This window comes from Ischnura elegans, chromosome 8 (assembly GCF_921293095.1).
Source record: "Ischnura elegans chromosome 8, ioIscEleg1.1, whole genome shotgun sequence".
Classification (NCBI taxonomy): domain Eukaryota; kingdom Metazoa; phylum Arthropoda; class Insecta; order Odonata; family Coenagrionidae; genus Ischnura; species Ischnura elegans.
This window is the reverse complement of record NC_060253.1, coordinates 62291159-62305719: the sequence shown is the minus strand read 5'-3', so window position 1 is coordinate 62305719 and position 14561 is coordinate 62291159.

The window sequence follows — 14561 nt, the reverse complement described above, 5'->3', positions numbered from 1 at the left end:
CTTAATTATTTTATGCGATTAAAACCCAGATTATTAAATAAAATGTAGTAATGGCTCCATACCCAAGAAAAACCGTTTTCATGGTAACTGAAAAGTGTATCCAAAAACATTTTTTCGTTGCCATAGTTCAGCGACCCCAAGTTAATGGACAAAAAATTCTTAAAACTATCTCCCCTACCAGCTCTTCAAGTACTGCAGATTACTCCTGAAGCACTAAACGTAATCGTTGTACCTAATGACATGACCAGTAGGGCGGATCGGAAAATTCTTTTTTTTCCAGCCTTTATATCAACTCACCAACCTGTCTGTTTGTCTGTTTGTTTGTCTGTTTGTCTGGTACAAATCTTGTAACTCAAATTTGACTCACTTCCTGTGAAGCAAAAACGCTGAAATTTTGCACACTTCTTCATTTCCGATGACAATACATGAAAATATAACTTTTTCTCTCCAACCCCCCTTTAACCACCCCCCCCCCCCCCCCAGTCAACCTATAGCCCCCCAAAACATGTTTTTGATCTAAGAAGTTCCAAATGGTCGATTTTCGTGTCTTGCGACCACAGTAAAAGTTATCCACTTTAGGCATATCCACATAGTAGGCATTTAAAAGCATAGGGGTGGCATTTTGAAACATAGGGGGCTTACCATTCACTGAAAATTTAATAAATATAGTGACTTTTTTAATACGTCACTTTTGGTTTTTCGGGGTCACTGAGTTTTTTTGCTTTGTGTCATATATAAACGTTGCTCATCCCCTGTAATCTAAATATAAAGGCTGGTTTTTAAAAAAATTTTTTTTATAAGAGCTTATTTCAAATCCAATTGACCCAATAAAAAAATGTTGCGAAACTGGTCAAAAATAGGGCCTGAAAATTTTTAGACCCCTAGGTGAACCCCTGACCCTCGCTGAAGAGCAATTTAGAGGGTGGGAATGACAAAATTCGAAAAATTTAATATTTTATGGCCATTCTCTATAGATATTGCCGAATTACTGCCCTTTCAGAGCAAAATTTTCGTGCGTTATAACTTATCTGCCACCGTTAAGCCACAAATTACCAAACTTGAGTCCGCGTCCGCGAAGAAAATATTCCAACGCCCACTTAGCGTCGCGGATACATCAGCGGCAATGCACTCAACCAAAACTACGATTTTCGTCTTTCTGGTTTATTTGAAGTAAGAGGCATTATATAAACATTTCCTTACACGAAAGCTTTAGAAATCTTTTTTACATGTAGCATACGTAACTGCACTGATATTCATGTACTCTTCTAAACCTCAGAAATTGAAATATTCCTTTCGGCCACTTTAAAAATCAAGGAATGGGTAAAACTCAATTTTAAAAAGCTATTTTTAATGCGATGACGTCGTTCTCTTCATAAAAAATAAAATTAAATCCACCAATCAAATATCTTTCCCGTGACGAGATGAAGAGGATGACAGTTTTTTTTTTCGTTTTCGTAGTTTTTCGCTTGTTCTTTTTCACTCTTTCGCCCGCAGAAGCTAAACGTTTACGTTTAAACAATTGTTTCATTCGAATAAACAATGAGTAGAACGATATATTACACGACCCTACGGAGCTTTGGCAGGAAATCACAGAAATGCTTAAAGTTCAGCATTCTAACTTTTTTGCGCCTAGAGTAGTTCTTCGCTCTCTCAGCAGATTAGCGGCCTTTTAATTTATTTTTTTATTTTAATAAAGAGATACACATACAGCAATACTGCCAATTTAAAGTACACTTATAACAACAAATATTAAATAATTAAAGAATAATAATTTGTTACAAATTTAAATAGAATAAAAAAGAAAAACAAACATTTATCCGGCTATATAGCCATTTATGCGATAAATATGTTAATGCCCGATGAGTAAAATTTTTAAGTGTCAGACCAAACGGATCAATATCACCGGGTAGAGTATTTATTAAAAGGGAAAGTCTATGGAAAAGTGAGCGCTTAATTACAGATAGTCTGGGTGCACTCTAATGTTGAGGAAGGAAACAACGTCAGGACTGTCGAAGTGGGAGTTAAGGGTATTATAAATTAATTTGATGTCTGAATGAAGTCGGAGCCTTAGTGTCATGAAAACCATCTTTGCAAGTGCTGTAGGCCCCTTGATGTCTATTGTGCTTCTTCCATCCCAGGCAGTGGTGGATGCAATGAGGTTCTCCTTTGGTATCCAATGTACGCTACCTAAAATGGTAATTTTGTTCGGACCCCCATTATGCTGGGAGGTCACACCCCCAAACTCCCGCCTTCTACCCCCTTGTCCCTATCCTGGATCCGCCGCTGATCCCATGTAATAGTGCTGCCTTTGAAAGGAAAATTATTTCACTTGCTTAAATCTCTCTCCGTTGAGGAGGCAGTTGGCCACTACTTAATGTGAATATACAAATATTGACGTTTATTTTCATATACAGTGAGATCTGTTTTCGCCGCACATTCAAAAAATGTTAATATAGTAGTTTGTTTCGTAACCGTGAACATATGAGATGCACTTTCACAATAAAGTTGTAACTAGGATACCGAGTGGATTAGAAATAAATTTTGTTGAAAGGTAGTGAGTTATCATTTTCACCACTAAGTTAGTACGAGGGTATTTATTTCTATGTTAATTTGAGGCCATATATTTTCATGTAGTAATTATTCATATTTCTCATCGTCGTAGTAGTAGTCAGGTATATTGGTGTGTACTTCAACACTTGAAGAGTCTTTAACTCTCGACCAAAGGTAACAGGATACCTTCAGCTCGGTCTTATATTCAAATATATATTCCTCTGGCAATTTTCCCTGAAGTTGCTTCCGTGTGTAATGCGCCGTGCAATTAAATGCTGAGGACTATTCAAAATCCCATGGAGCATGGGAACTGATTATATATTCCAAACTCATGTTCAAGTGACGTTGTCACTTTTCCATTAATCAGATCATATTTCGCATCCTGGAGATCATTCAATCCCATGTTGCATAAAAATATTCATTTTTTATGAATCAAATCATTAGATCACTTTTACCTATCATGAAATCATTCAGAAAACAAACAACCTCACGCACACCTTTTTAGAATAAGTATAACATCCATTGACCGTATGTTGAGCTTTATTACTAAATATTCATGCTTTTATCCATGAAAATCAAGAAGAAATAAAGAAACTATCCATCTATTTTATAAATAGAGGGATTAAATGAATATTTTCTAAGAGTGGTGCATGACGTTTTGGTTGATTACTTGTAAAATTCGTTTTAAATGAACTCATTTTTTTCCAAAATGTTAAATGTAAACGGAATGGTGTTTTTCTCCCATTTCCCTTCATTGGCTGGAAATGTTTTAGCGAACGACATATTGGAGCATGCGGGTCCAAATAGAATATCCAGCGCCATAAATAATGTAATGCTTTTGGGGTTAATCGTTGAATCAACGCCTACTCACCGCCACCACTTTCATCTTTTCGACTTGGAACGCCGGCAGACTTCCTTGGAGATTTTAAATGGTGCAATAAAAACACTCTCTCGTACATTTGAAAGTATTTATGCAAGCGCTCGCCGGTCTGCATTCATCAACGGGCTGGTCACACGTAATGTTATGAAATTCTGCGAGAAGACCGCAGCACGGACGCAGCCCGGGGAAATGGACCGCCCGGATTGAAGTTGGGTTACTGTGACGCGTCCATATTAGGTCACGTGGGAGTAGGCACGTGAATAACTAGTATTTTTGCCCAGCCATTTGTGAGTTATCGAGGTGATACAGTGCCATTTTAGCACCTGTTAGAAAAGTTATTTTTTCGATAATCCACGTCAAACTATTTTTATTTTCCCGAGCAACTGACGGGAAGTTATGCGATTTTATCGATCTGCATATCTTTTCAATAAATATTGATCATAATGTTTCGTGTATGCCCCGAAGCTCACTGTTGTGGTAGCAACTCAAAAACGATATATCGCCACTCGTGTCAACACTGAAGTGCTCGAATGGTGCCAAAATGATTCGTAAATGAATAAGTGGAAATGTTAAGAATATCGACGGTGGCTGAAGAGAAGTGTTTGCATCTCATAAAGGTTTTGAGAAAATAGATTTACATTTTGGCCACCGATTTATCCCTCATTAGAAATAAATTAAAAAATAGCACGAGTTTCCCACATGATTTCCAGACGTAGTTACCTGAACGTTGCCACTTGCAATATATACGTAGTCGTCGACTTCTGCTGCTTTTAAAGTTGACCAGCTTAAACCTCGCCGGTAGCATAAATCAAATTCCACCATATCTTCAAGCCCTTGCGTACTCCCTTCGTAGAGATTTATGGCAGCTGTTTACACCGAAGAATTATGCGTTATAGTCATTTACAGTCGACTGCTATAGCAGAGATCAGGACACCAAGGTGGGTCATCTGAGGGTTACAACGCACCGGGGCCGGGAACCAAGTCCGAGGCTAATATGCCCGCGCTCCCGAGGAGGGGTTTGGATGGGAAGGAACAAAGAAAGAGGTGCCGCCGCGATAGGAGCCCGACGATGCCTCTTGGATAGGGATATGATTGGAAGGGTGGGTCGGGGTAAACACCTCACTGCTATAGAAGCCGAAAGGGCCCACTAAATAGCGAAACCTGGCCTCAGCCATTAAGGTACCAACGATTTTGGAGGATTTTTCTATTCAAGAGAAAAATCCATTGATCAAATCGTTGGATTGACTGCTATAGCAATCAACTTCGAGTTGTTAGCCCAGCCTAGTGTCTAGACGCGTTAATAGGGCCATATTCATTGGTTCATGGGCTTTTAATCAGGGCCACATTGTAAAAGGTTCATTTCAACAACTCAGTTTTTCAGCTCGAAAGTAGCTTTGGATAGATGAGAGGGTACAGCCTATCGTTATGCTCTCATTTTTTGATAATTTTTGGATTCGGTTTATTGATAAGCAATTAAATTTCCTCCCGTTTTCCTTAGAAATAATGTTGGAGTGTGCTTACTTTTCCAAACATTTACTTCCTGTGCTACTTGGAGGTCCTGATTCACAGTTATCTGGCTTCGCTTGGAAGTATTCCATTTTGAAGCCCTATATCAATCGTGAAAATGAACAAAAATCGTAAGTGATCTGTGCTTTTCAATTTTTTTTATTTTTACACCATCAAAAAATCAAAGTTTTCACCTTTTACATCGTGGTTTATTAAGCTTTCACCAAACTTTCACGAACGACCATTACGTTTCAGTTACGGTTCAAATAATCAATCGTGTGACGTCAAAAATACAACTGATTATTTTAATTCCAGCACCTTTTGGAAGGTGGTAAAATGATTTGTCCTTTGAATTGAGGCAGATATTTTCTAGGAAGTCTGCTCTTAAAGGGGCATGTATTTGCCACTAAGAATTCGCTTTTACTAAGCCAATGACTTTGGATTCTAGTGACCTCCCCAAATTTCTCCCCAATGGCCTTCATTTCAAGATTGCCTATTAATTATTTTCCTCGTATTTTGTGTAAAAGGTTCATTTTGGTTGCCTTTGAAAATATTTCATGATGAAACAAAAACGATTTTTACTGTTGCAACAACCAGTCGAGTTGGCCGGATAGATCATTGACACTTCGGAAGGCAAGGGACATCAAAAATATACTTTCAGTCCCATCATCCACACTGAATTATGTCATTTTAAATCCCATACGTTTAAAAATGTTTCTGCTCTTAAATTTTCCTGTTGTCATATTCATGACGCTTGACATGTCTTTTCACGCGTTACGCTTTGATGATGAACGCGTTAAAAGGGTGGTGAAATAAAACTGGTATAACTCCATAAAAATCTTTATATGGCTCCATGACGAGTGCAGCGGTGTTCATCAGTCATCTTTTATTCGGGGCGGTGCATTTCCTTGCACGCTCTTAATCGCATTCACCACATTTATGCAGAGTGACTTAAGAGTCAACTGGAAAATATATATATATGTATCCAAAGTCATGAAACTGATTAACGAGTTCACATATGTGGACCTGGGCCTTTTGCTGTTTGCTGGCCCTTTCAATATGACTGTATATTCTGATCTCTCCGCTGTTCAATTCGCTATCTTGAGCGGCAAATCGTATTTTAACTTGTGACATATTCACAATTTTCCGCCTGTGTATGTAATTGCGTTGGTTTTTATTTCTTCACCACGCGTTCCTCTGTGCTCCATATTTTTCTGAATAATATTCTCGTCGATATTATCTCCGCTACCCGCGGAAGGAAACGTTGAAAAGTAGATTTTCATTGGCTTGTATAAATTTATGTGTCGATGACTGTTTCTCCTGCTTCACCATTTTTAAGAATTCAATGCATAGTTAAGCACACTTTGTTTCTGAATGCTGTGTATGGCTTTTTTTATCAAGAAGCAACTTTGTTAGGTTGCGTATTGTGGTATCACAGCTATCGCCTCGTTTATGGGAAACCCTTTCTTCCATGAAACATGTAAACTAAGGGTACTGTTGAGCGGGTATGTTCGGATGGCCTCTCTAGATGAACTGAAGAGGGCTCGGTTATTAGCCAGTAAGCAGTGTCGTCTTTAGTGGTTTAGGACCCTGTACAAACAAAAGTGGAGAATTACTACTTTCCCGAATTCACAGTCTGACAAACTTGTATCCATCTTGCAACAATAGTTCATATTAAATAGGAAAATTATCCATGGCTGGCGATCTGACTAAGAATTTATGTATGTCCTTCAGTGGCGCCGACTCCATGGGGCCTGAGGGGGCCCGAGCCCCCTCAAAGATTCGTTTGGGGGGGCGGAGCTCCCTCAATAATTCAAGAAAATAATTAAGTTATATTATGCTTTGTGAAATCACAAAAATATATTGGTAATTTTTTTCCCATGTTTGACGATAGTTACCTTTCAAAATAAATTCAGCAATGTGTTAAAACAAATAATTATAAGGTTAAGCAGGTTAACTGCATCAGGTGGTGTGAATCATGACAGCTTTTCGGTACTGCGACACGCTTTGAATTTAATCTCTTCCCGGGGAAAGACCCCCGATATGGCCCCCCCCCCAATATTTTTTATAAGTCGGCGCCCCTGATGTCCTTACAAGTCAATCAAATTACTATGAATCAGTAGCGGATACAGAAAACACTCAAGGGGGGGGGCGCAAAAGATATTTTAGCTTCCTATACTTCTATCGTAATGAAAAATAATTGAGTTACATGCAAAGTTTAAGAAAGTTTTATTTAAGCTGATTATACACATAGACAGGACAATGCCATCTTATGAGCTAAAAAAGTTACAATAGTGGTTCTGCAATTTTCGGCAATGAAGACGGCCCCGCAAGGATGGGCGCGCGCCCCCTGCGCCCTCCAAGTGTATCCGCCACTGCTATTAATGCTAATACATTTGTCATTAAAAAGTTAAAATTATATCATATTTTGGGGAAATTGTACCCGGCGTTAATGTAAAGTGTACCAGGCGCTAAATTATTGGAAAAAACTGCTGTTTAAATAATTTTTAAAAACTATATCTATACCTTGTACCGTCGAAAAGCCGTGAACCTATGCGAGCAGAGAAAGGCAATGGACAATTGTTCGTCCTTCTTTAAACTTATTCTGCGTTAACTCCCCTTTCCATCACCCATATAATTTTTACCGTAATTGCCTTAATTTGACGGTGACTTTCGGCAGGTTTTATGTTCCTTGCGTTCAGAAACCGAATCTTAGGACGAATCTCAAAGACGGCGGATTCAGGAATCATATTAAACACATCAAACTGGTACATCAGAGAAAGCAAAAATGCTGTTGTAAGTTGCAGAGAACTAATTAAGGACACTAATGCATACATCCAGAGGGGCCGGCAGAAGCGTTGCAGTGGCGCTAGAACAAAACTGGACTGACTTACTCTGGATATGCCTCACATAATGGTGGTGCTTAATGCAATTATGATTATCAAAAGTGTAACCTCTTTACGGCGAGCACATCTGTCGGCTGTCATTCGTAAACAAAACGTATTCATCGTAAAATAAAATACCAGCACTCGAAATACGTTTCACTAAATTGCGCCTCGTCTTTAGCGTTTCATTCGGGAAAATATTCACATCATTATACGAAAAATGCAAACTAATATCCCTATTCAAAGGTAATTAGAAGATATTAATACTATAATATAGCCATCATGTGAGCGCAAGTTAAAGGAAAACTAAATGTATTCATCGCAAAATAACTGCTCTTGAAATAAGTTTTACTAATTTGTGCTACCTCGTAAATGTTTTGTATTTCTTTTGGAAGATGATACTCTTCATAATTATAAAATATCCAACTTTAATTCCCTATTCTATGGTATTCAGAAGATATTCACACTTTTTAGCTAGCATTGGAGCGCAAACTGTTTTCTACTTTCTTTGATGGATGTATTTAATGAACGAAAAGTTTATTTCTTTCAGCAGTACAATTCATTACCAGTATCGATGCCTCTTCAGTTTTTCGTACTTTTATACCCGATTATGCGTAATCATTCGTAAAAATCAACCTAATAACCCTTTCCATTTCCTCTTGTTATTAGCTTGTCGTCAACTCTCACTTTCGTCTTAAGGAGCGTCTGATATTCAAGGTTTCACCTCCCTTCCGTACTTTCAAGGCTTCGAAGCTTCATTAGTCCGCCGGTGAGAGATTAACTTCGTCACTGATGATTCGTAATTCCTCCCCCGAACAATGGCTCCGATGATGACTCATTTGGTGGGAAACCGCGACTTAATCAATTCTCCTGTGGCTCGTTAAGAACTGAGGCTTAATTGTAAGCCATCGAGGAACGACCATTTCCCATGCTGTGGTAATGATCGCTCTACTTACGAGCTCTGCAGTGGAATTGCTCTAATATTTTACGCTGTGGATCTTAAAAGGCAAAATATGGTTGGACAAAAATAACATTTTCATAATGTTCTGGTCAAATTTAGTAACCCATGTATTTATTAAGAATGTATTTCGGCCAATTGTCGAAAATAGTATAGCTTTAAATTTATAGTGGACTTAAAGTTGTTCAATTGCACTCTTCTTACAAACGTTAATGAGAGACTTTTTACGTGATTATATGATGATGTCATCGCATAAGTAAATGAATTGCAATGACAAACTCAATCTGGCCATAAGAACTCATTATGCTTGACCTCATAGCATATCGAATGTAAATCTAGATTCCCCATCCTTTTACGAAGAAAAACTGCCACGAAAGCGTTTCGGATGTAAAGCATATATTTTTCTGCACTTCAACGTTTTTTGTAACACACGGATATTACTTATCCTCTGCATTACTATGGCTTGCATTTTTAATTTTAACATTCCATATTTGTGTTTTTCATTTCTATCAAGATCTTTTTTGTACATAGATAGATACACAAACAATTCCAAAACTGGATTTTAAATATGCAAACGTTAAGCATTTACGGAATCCCTTCAAGGCTTAATGTATATTATGATAAAATCGGTTATGAGTTCTTTGTTTCAAGCGTATTTAATTATCTTACGTTCTCTATAACATTTAGTTCACTATGGTGATCGCACTCATCTTGGCTGTGGGAGCGGGATCAACTACACAGACGGTATTCGAACCTGATATCTTTGAGCAGGCAGTCAAAGAATTTCTTCTGCCGTCACCGAGGCATAATATTGTACTGATGCATGGTGATAGAAGATTCTTCGACTGGCGCCTAGATTAATGTTTTTAGTTGAGTACTCTTTGTTCGTATGTTCCATCATTATTATGCGCAGTGCTGTCAAGGTTTTTGTTCTCCTTGTCTGTGCCTGCCTGCATGATCATTGACAATTTATGAGTCTCCCCATTCAAGCCCATAGTCTGCGGTATGGTACTCAACGTCAGTCGTCTTTTACAACCAGGCATGAGATTTAATTGGCCGTATTTTCTCTAATAGGTCTTTTAATGCACAACAAGGGATTTTGAATCTTGTCTCTTACTGAGCTGGAAAGGGTGGATATAGGCTACACTACGAATAAATCTCTCCTCGTCTCTAATAGATCAATTCCACCCATTATGCCGTGTATTGCATGCTTTTTATGAGATTATTATGATTTTTTTCCTCACTAATTATCTCAATAATGGAGGGCGATATATTCAAAGAATGTTTTGGAAGCAAACTTCGGCATGTTCCAAAACTTCTTTAATACCTTGGAGTAAACTTCTCTATTTTAAGTTCGAAGCGATGCTGTCGTTAAAAATATTTGTACACAGGGTCAATGTAACAGCTAGATAATTATTATAAACCCTTTATGTTGCTCTTATATAAATCAACAAATAATTCGCTAACCACCTCAATGTTTTCTGTTACCAGGGCCGAAGTGCTTACGCTAACTTCCCAGCGGCGATGTGGCCATGGGCCCCCAAATGTTGAACGCCCCCTGAGAAAAGTGAAATAAAACATTAGGATGAGCCCTATGGAAGATTTCCGTATTCAGCCTTCATGAACTTCAGCCTAGCCTGAGATGGTTACATCACAGTAAGTGAAACGCCGCCATCAAAATTTCAACGCGGACGGAGACTGGAAATATTCCCTACTGCGAACCTGAACGCCGCGAAAACTTACATCATAAAATTAAGATGAGCCATTTTTAATGATAAAATATCTTAGTTTACAAATTTAAGGCAACAGTTTTTATTTCTTTTGATGCCTGAGCAGGTAAATGTCTACAATGTAATTTTTTGATACCTTAAAATCCATAAGTCTTTCAACACTCATTAAACTTAGGGTTCTAAATTTTCTTGAGACAAAGCGCTGTGCAATCTGGACCTTAAGATTTTGAATTTAGATCACGTTCGGTTACTTGGGTATACGGGACGATCAGCATAAATTGGTAACGCGAGTAGAGGCCCTGGGGAGGATTCCCGCCCGCACTGATCAGTACGCCCCTGCGTGTCACTCGGAAGGGAATTAGTTCTTAATTGCTCAGGAACTGTACAACAAGCACTTAGCCTCCCGACCTTCTGGCGGCATCTCTTCTACCATAATACAGAGGAAGTTTTCGCTTCAATTTATGAAGCCACCGGCTGGAGTTTTGGAATATTTATATAAGCATTAGTTTGCTACTAAAACATTGCATGAACACATCTCCCAATAGTTTTGAGCTTATTTGTGAAGATAAAAATCATGATATGTCCTTCGTCAATAAACCTCGATTTTGCAAAAAAAATATTACAAGAGGGTTGCGCGAATTTTTCCACACAGCTCAAATTTTCTTTTTCAATCAAATTCGTGTTGATGCTGTGTAACGCTCTACGTTCAGTTTTAAACCAATGCCGCCACTTTCTTTCGCATTTTATTTAGGTGGTGGATTTAACCTTTCTGCTCAGGATTCCATATGCTCGCCGCGTACTCTAGATGCGGGTTATCAAGTGGCAAGAAGTACCCCTTTTTCACTTTTATGTCGCAGGACCTTTCCATCACACGCTTGACGAATCCTAGCTTCTCTAGGGCTATGTTACAAATATTTCATATGAGTTACCCGCAGTAGGTTTGATGGTATCGTAATTTGCAGGTGGTTGACCTAACCTCGTTACTTGCCTTTGACAAATAATTATAACTTTATCAATTATATTATTAACTAACTACTTTAACGTACACAAGGAGCTACGGTCTTTGAACTTCAAGTGGCCACTCGTGTATTCGTGTGCCGAGAAAGGTGTGTGAACTTTGGAGATGCGCTTCTCTTCCACCATGCCATTGACTGCATGATTTTGCGGTGCCATAGGAAGTACTAAAACTTACGGAAAAATGCGGATAGGCCGAAAGAAGGATTACATTGACAAACAAAGCCCATTAAAGTTAAAAGGTTTTTAGGTGACTTCATCATCCTCTAATTTATATGCTGCAGATTATGCACGGCCCCTTATGCCTTTAATTAGGCCTCGATGTCTTTTTCCTTAATTTAATTTGGTGACCACCTCCCCGAGGGCTGGGTAATATCACGGTCTGCCAACGGGATTTTCGAGACATCATGCTGGCAATTTTATGGGATGTCGGTGACTGTTGAACTAGGAAAGGGAAATTTGGCCATGTTTGGAGATTTAATTGACCTCAGGACCAGTCTCCTGAGCTCCAACTGCGAGTTTTCGGGCGGATATCGCCTTGGCTTCACCTCGTATCTTTGGCCCAACCTATAAATTTTTCAGCCGTCTTCCGTAAACTTTTAGGCGGAACCTTCTTGCGACATCCATGAACGTTCTCGTCCAGCTCATGTGCAGCATGTAAAAATGTGGTTTCTACGCTACCCTGTTGAAATATTGAATAAATGATTGTTTTATATACTCCAGAATAACCTATAAGAGCAAAGAAAAGAAATTACAAATCATGTTCTGCTCAAGAATCAAATATTATTTTACCAAAATATTCCATATTAGCGATACAAATAATATTTTTTCTGTTTTAAAGGCAATACAGCGGGGCATCATAAAAAAATGATTTAACAACAACAAAACAAAATATTCAATGTCAACAATATAAATAAATATGTTTTTAGAAATCGTAACGAAATTTATATGGATAAAAAGATTTGAAAACAACAAAAAAGAAAAATGGTAGACAAACTTAAATCATGGTCTTGAATTAACAAACTGTACGATTTTTATTTATAGGATGGAAGGAAATTTGTTTCTTTGATACATAGTGGTAAGGATTTCCAGAATATATAAGCATTAAGTTGAAAATAGTTGAAAAATATATTGATGGGGTCTTGAGGAATTTGAAGGAAATCAGACTTAGAACGGGTGGACAATTCAGTAACTTTCATGCGGGAGATTTTCAGTGTAGATGAAGTTCACCCTTTTCAACATTTGCCCTAATCAATAGAATTTGAAAAATTTATCTCATACATATTCAGACGTATTTATTTTAACAAGAATTAAAGAGAACTGCTGAAAATATTTAGACTTAAATTTTAATTTTCAATGAGAAATACAATGCCAAATGAAAATAAGACCAATAGAGAGAGAGTTAATCGTCCCCTTGATTCCTCCTGAGTTAAAATAAAGCAGGGCATTGGCATGGATTACCGTTTATTTTATGGTAGTTAACATTGGTAACGTTCATTTTACGTGGATCAATAAAGTGAACTTTTTTGCTGACTATGACCTTTTTTGTTGACTGGTCTGAAAGGCTTATATTATTACTTAAGTATTGTGTGACTCGAACGTCTATTATCATGGTTACGATTAAAATTAAGCATCGCGTGTTCGTAAGTATGGCGGGAACATCAGGTGACACAAATGGCTGACGCATTCCCGTGGTGGTTTCACTCGAACTTTGGTTTGGATAGGTGAGGGTAGGACTCACCTCGGTGTAAGTTTTAGGCGTGACAATTTTACTTTCTATTTCTTTACCTGGGTTACCTCGCTCTTCGCGGATTTTGTTTTGAGGGTGTCTAAAGGCTTCACCCACGCTTTGAACACGGAATCCCTCGATGAGCAGCTAAGTGCTCTACCCACTAGGTTAACGCGTTCCCCATTATAATGGATTTCGGTTTAAAAAGCAATGACAAAGCCGCCTGCCTGAGTATACGGCCGGCTGGCCGACGCGTTGAAATTTGTCGATGGCGTGCAAATGGGGCAATGTCAACAGTTCATCCTTAGGGTCATCGTCGGATCGGACGAAGGCGTGGGAAAGTGGGAAAGGCGATTTGCGTGTGATGTAGTTGCGGCGGAGAAAGAGTGTTGAAACATTCAAAAGCGTGGATTAGGGATAGCGGGCGCAATCAAGAAATGGGATGGTTTCACCAAACGCTTGCCTTCGACATGAAATGGACAGAAACGGAAACGCAGAAAGCCGAAAGCCACAAAAAGCCATATTTTCACCATCAATAGGCAGGATTTACTTCTATGTATGTAATTAAGGTAGGCACTTTGCTTTCAAGAGATAGAAAAAAAAGTTGAATATGAATTAAATATGTGAAAATTTTCAAGCCTTTAATCCACAACGAGGTGAGCTTTACCCTAATCTATTCAAACCAACTTCCGGGTGAAAATACTAAATGAGTAAGCCGGCTATACGTACCACCTGAAGTTTACGCCCAAGGGGACTGCTTAGAGGATGCCCAATTCCATCTCATTGAAGGGTGATTTCTGTTGCCACTTCGGTCACATTTTAATCGATTTTCAAAAATGTTCATGGCGCGGTGATGAGTGCAATGCGATCCACTTTTTTCCACTATTTTGCAGCATAATGTTGTTAATTGCGAGGAACAGCATCGAAAAGTAAAGAATACTATAAATAACATTATCATGAATGTAAATGTGGATAACACCCCTTCATATTCATTATTTCGTGAAAATCGGATCACTTTATCAGGCATCAGCGCGAGAAAAATTACTTTTATCGTAATATTCTGAAAACATTTATTATAAGTCCAAAATTTCTGTATAATTTCATTCATATTGTTCGATGTTTCCACTTTTTTACGACTTTCTTATTATGGTGATGCAAAGAAGTGAAATATAGATCCAGATCTTTTCAACATATCCAACTAAGAATTTTATGTTTCCACAACTTTCATTTTCATGCTTCAGGGTTTCCTGATTCAAAATAGAAATAGCAAAACATGTCGGAAAATATAATTAGAGTTGGAAGAAAGATT